Source organism: Entelurus aequoreus, linkage group LG01, assembly GCF_033978785.1.
Source record: "Entelurus aequoreus isolate RoL-2023_Sb linkage group LG01, RoL_Eaeq_v1.1, whole genome shotgun sequence".
Taxonomy (NCBI): Eukaryota; Metazoa; Chordata; class Actinopteri; order Syngnathiformes; family Syngnathidae; genus Entelurus; species Entelurus aequoreus.
Genome location: NC_084731.1, coordinates 71,129,579 through 71,135,578, shown reverse-complemented (window position 1 = coordinate 71,135,578; position 6,000 = coordinate 71,129,579). Strand labels below are relative to the sequence as shown.

General features: G+C 41.4%; 1 protein-coding gene across 10 annotated transcripts in view; it reads right to left on the bottom strand.

The window, feature by feature from the left end:
- Positions 1-6,000, bottom strand: part of agrn (agrin) — a 595,247-nt gene that overhangs the window by 165,932 nt on the left and 423,315 nt on the right. The window lies entirely within an intron of this gene.

Genomic DNA, 6,000 nt, shown 5'->3' with positions numbered 1-6,000 from the left:
TATAGGATTATTATTGTTATTATTAATATCATTATATATTATTAGTGTTAATATTATAGGAATATTAGTATTATTATTTGTATTATTATACTAATAGTATAGGAATATTATCATTAGGACTACTCATAATATCCTAGGAATATTGTTATTATGTTTGTTATTGTTATTATAATTATTATTATAGTTGATAGTATAGGAATATTATCATTAATAATATTCATAACATTATAGAATTATTATTTATATTAATATCATATAAATATTATTATTATAATATTGTTATTAATGTGACGACTTGGGCGCATGGTGATGCGGGTGTTGTTCTCCCAGGAATGCAGACGGGCTTCGGACACAGCTTGCAGGTAAGAATTATTTATTTAAGAAATAAATAATATTTGAACAAACAAAACCGTGCTCATAGCACTTAAGGTAGAAACAAAAGACTAGCGTGGGAGCTAGCAAGCCAAAATAGCCTAGTGTGAAAACTAGTCGCTAACGAGCAGGAAACAAAAGTCGTCAACTGTTGTATGGAACAAACTAGGAAGCCAGACCGAGTGAGGCCAGGGCAAAGACTAAATAGCCCTCTAATTAGTGCCCGGACAACAGGTGAGCGTCTCGAACACTAACCAGAGGCAGCTGAGCACAATCTGCCGTCATGGCAACAGAAACAAATAAACACAAGGTGCTGAAAACACATGTGACTTGAAAACGTAAACAAACTATGATCCGGGCAGCGGATCCTAACAGTACCTCCCCCTAAAAGGACAGATTCCAGATGTCCCTTGAAAACAAAAAAACAACTGGAACCAAAAAAAACAAGCAATAGTTCACGAGTCAAGGGCGGGCGGAGGGAGGACTTGGTGGTGGATCGCCAGGCCACGTGTCCCCGAATCCACCGGGGACGAGTCAAGTGGCGGCGGCGAATGGAACGCCGCTGCCGCAGGCGAGGCGGGCGACCACGGAAAGGCCATGTTTGTGGCCGCCGAGAAGGTGGGCGTGAGTGGCGCCAGAAGTTCAGCAGCCGGAGAGTTCTACGACAACATCTTGGGTGTCGCTGCTGTTTGCGCCACTGGCGTCCATTACCTGACCTCTGAGAGAGCTGCTTGCGCAGCCGGACCACTCGAGGTCGCTGAGACGTCGCCGTGGAAGCGGTAGGCGTCGACGTCGCCGTGGCAGCCAGAGGAGTCGACGTCGCCGTGGCAGCCGGAGGAGTCGACGTCGCTGTCATGGCAGCCGGAGGAGTCGACGTCGCTGTCGTGGCAGCCGGAGGAGTCGACGTCGCTGTCGTGGCAGCCGGAGGAGTCGACGTCGTGGCAGCCGGAGGAGTCGACGTCGTGGCAGCCGGAGTTGCTGTCGTGGCAGCAGGAGTCGCTGTCGTGGCAGCAGGAGTCGCTGTCGTGGCAGCAGGAGTCACTGTCGTGGCAGCCGGAGTCGCTGTCGTGGCAACCGGAGTCGCTGTCGTGGCAGCCGGTGCTGGTGCGAGAACCAGTCGTGGTACAGGTGCTGGTGCGAGAACCAGCCGTGGTGCAGGTACTGGTGTGAGAACCAGTCGTGGTGCAGGTACTGGTGTGAGAACCAGTCGTGGTGCAGGTACTGGTGCGAGAACCAGTCGTGGTGCAGGTACTGGTGCGAGAACCAGTCGTGGTGCAGGTACTGGTGTGGGAACCAGCCGAGGTGCAGGTACTGGAACCTGTGGTGGAGCTGGTGCTAGCCTTAGGCTTGGCGCTAGCTTAGGTGCAGGTGGCCTAGCTGGCGGTTGCGGCTTAGCAGGCCGAAAAACCGGTGGTGGCGGCCGGGCAGGTGGTTGCGGTTTAGCATGCAGACGGACTGGTGGCGGTGGCCGAGCAGGAGGTTGTGGCTTAACACGCCGAAAAAACTGGTGTCCGTGGCCAGGCAGGAGGTTGCGGCTTAGCACGCTGAAGGACTGGTGGTGGTGGCCGGGCAGGAGGTTGCGGCCTAGCACGCCGAAGGACTGGTGGCGGTGGCCGGGCAGGAGGTTGCGGCTTGGCTGAGCGTAGTTTTGCCACCCCACTAGCACAGCCCCCAGCACTAGCCCCCCCCCCCCTCAAGAAGCGGATACCAGACACGCTCCTTGCGGTTTGGAACCGTCTTCAAGGGTGGGTGGAGGGAGGTCAGGAGGAGGGCAGAATCCTCTCCTCTAAATTGTCCAAAATGTCTATTCTTACTCCCCACTTGAGACTGGGTGGGAGCACAGGGGGGAAAAATATGTGCAGTGGGCGGAGCAATAGTCACTGGGGGTGGAGCTAGAAAATCAGGTGACTGGGACTGACTAGATTTAGTCCTTAAAAAAATGTCCTGATAATGCTTAATTGCAGAATTAAAGTCACTTGTAAATGGCTGGCAAAAAGAATTGACAGAATGTCTAAAAATGTCTTTGTCTATGACATCATCCAAAATGGACGGGACAACGTCATCAAGCGGCGTGTCATCAGGGGGTGCCGACGGAATGACGTCATAGCTGCAGTCCCAGTGATTGACAGGCCAGTCATAACAATCTTCGGTAAGGTAGTTGATGGGATTAAAAGACCTTTGAAGAGGGGAATCTTGGGCTGAATGTAGCTTGCTGTGTACCGGTGGAGGAGTTTGAGGGAGTGGCACGTCTTGGCAGCAAAGTGAAGACCTTTTGGGCGGCTTCCGTCTTCGCTGACGCGTCCGGTACTGCGGAGGTGTGGCAATGTCCTCGGGCCAAACGGAGTGGATTGGGACCAGCTTTCCGTTAGGACCCCATAACAGGTCCTCGCGCTCCGAGGGGGAATAGCGAAGAGTCTCCGCCTCCATCGCTCGCAACACCATCCACGTACCTTCGTCCAATTCCTCCATCATGCTCGCTGCGGGAGAACCCTTTCTTGCTGGCTTCCTACTGTGACGACTTGGGCGCATGGTGATGCGGGTGTTGTTCTCCCAGGAATGCAGACGGGCTTCGGACACAGCTTGCAGGTAAGAATGAGTTATTTAAGAAATAAATAATATTTGAACAAACAAAACCGTGCTCATAGCACTTAAGGTAGAAACAAAAGACTAGCGTGGGAGCTAGCAAGCCAAAATAGCCTAGTGTGAAAACTAGTCGCTAACGAGCAGGAAACAAAAGTCGTCAACTGTTGTATGGAACAAACTAGGAAGCCAGACCGAGTGAGGCCAGGGCAAAGACTAAATAGCCCTCTGATTAGTGCCCGGACAACAGGTGAGCGTCTCGAACACTAACCAGAGGCAGCTGAGCACAATCTGCCGTCATGGCAACAGAAACAAACAAACACAAGGTGCTGAAAACACATGTGACTTGAAAACGTAAACAAACTATGATCCGGGCAGCGGATCCTAACAATTAATGTTTTATTATTATACTAAGAGTATAGGAATATTATCATTAGTATTATTCATAATATCATAGGAATAGTATTATTATTATTATTATTATTATTATTAATAGTATTACTATTATTGTTAATAATATTATATGAATATTACTATTATCATAGTAATATTATAAGAACATAATAATAATAATAATTATTATTATTATAAGTATTGGAATATAATCATTATTAATATTCATATTATTATAGGAATATTATCATTATTATTATTATTATTGTTATTATTATTATAATTAGTATTATAGTTGATAGTATAGGAATATCATCATTAATAATATTCATAATTAGGGATGTCCGATAATATCGGACTGCCGATATTATCGGCCGATAAATGCTTTAAAATGTAATTTCGGAAATTATCGGTATCGGTTTCAAAGAGTAAAATGTATGACTTTTTAAAACGCTGCTGTGTACACGGAAGTGGGAAAATGTACAGAGCGTCAATGAACCTTAAAGGCACTGACTTTGCGTGCCGGCCCAGTCACATAATATCTACGGCTTTTCACACACACAAGTGGATGCAAGGCATACTTGGTCAACAGTCATACAGGTCACACTGAGGGTAGCCGTATAAACAACTTTAACACTGTTACAAATATGCGCCACACTGTGAACCCACACCAAACAAGAATGACAAACACATTTCGGGAGAACATCCGCACCGTAACACAACATAAACACAACAGAACAAATACCCAGAACCTCTTGCAGATGCTTGTTTTCATTCAGAAAAATCTACCTCTCACACCTGATGACAAGTAGAAAAAGAATCAGCCCACTCTTTGAGCTTCATCTGTTGCGCAAATAGACTAATAGTCTGGACTGAGTGAAGCTGTTTTATTTATGTTTTGTGCCCTTTTTCCCCATGCACTTTAAAGGATGGCTGTGTTTTCTACTAGTCTAGACTGAAGCAGTTTTATTAATGTTCATGCACTTTAAAGGATGGCTGTGTTTTCTACTAGTCTAGACTGAAGCAGTTTTATTAATGTTCATGCACTTTAAAGGATGGCTGTGTTATCTACTAGTCTAGACTGAAGCAGTTTTTTATTTTTGTGCCTTTCTTGTTTTTATTTGCACATTTTTGTTACTCATACGAATACGTTAAGAACAGGGCAGATTGAGTCCAGTTTATAATATACTCTGGGCTGAAGCTTTGTGCCTTCATTGTTTTTGTAGCTGTTGTTTTGAGGCATGTTAAAAAAAAAAGCACTTTGTGAAAGTCAAAGTATAGTATTTCCCATAGTTGTAGTGGGCATCAGGATTATTTCAGGGAGAGCATGTCCAACATTCCAAGCTGCTGTTTTGAGGCATGTTAAAAAAATAATGCACTTTGTGACTTTAACAATAAATATGGCAGTGCCATGTTGGCACTTTTTTCCATTACTTGAGTTGAAGTTGTTCTATTATTTTGGAAAACCTTGTTACATTGTTTAATGCATCCAGCGGGGCATCACAACAAAATTAGGCATAATAATATGTTAATTCCACAAATGTATATATCGGTATCGGGTGATATCGGTATCGGTAATTAAGAGTTGGACAATATCGGAATATCTGATAAAAAGCCATTATCAGACATCTCTATTCATAATATTATAGGAGTATTATTAATAATAGTGTAATTATTATTGTTATTAATATTATAGGCATATTATTATTAGTATACTAATAGTATAGGAATAGTATCATTAGTATTATTCATAATATCATAGGAATATTATTATTATTATTATTATTATTATTATTATTATTATTATTATTATTATTATTATTATTATTATTAATAGTATTACAATTATTGTTAATAATATTATAGGAATATTACTATTATCATTGTTAGTAATATTATAAGAACATAATGATAAATAATGATAAATGATAAATGGGTTATACTTGTATAGCGCTTTTCTACCTTCAAGGTACTCAAAGCGCTTTGACAGTATTTCCACATTTACCCATTCACACACACATTCACACACTGATGGCGGGAGCTGCCATGCAAGGCGCTAACCAGCAGCCATCAGAGGCAAAGGGTGAAGTGTCTTGCCCAAGGACACCACGGACGTGACTAGGAAGGTAGAAGGTGGGAGTTGAACCCCAGTAACCAGCAACACTCCGATTGCTGGCACAGCCACTCAATCAACTTCGCCATAATAACAGTTATTATTATTATAAGTATAGGAATATCATCATTATTATTATTCATAATATTATAGGAATAGTATCATTATCATTATTATTATTATTATTATTATTATTATTATCATTATTATTATAGTTGATAGTATAGGAATATCATCATTAATAATATTCATAATATTATCGGAGTATTATTATTAATAGTATAATTATTATGGTTATTAATAATATAGGCATATTATTATTAGTATACTAATAGTATAGGAATATTATCATTAGTATTATTCATAATATCATAGGAATATTATTATTATTATTAGTATTAGTATTATTATTATTATTAATAGTATTACTATTAACTAATTGTTAATACTATTATAAACATATTACTATTTTAAAAAAAAATAAATATTATTATAATATTATCATCATTATTATTGTTAGTATATAGAAAAATTATCATTAT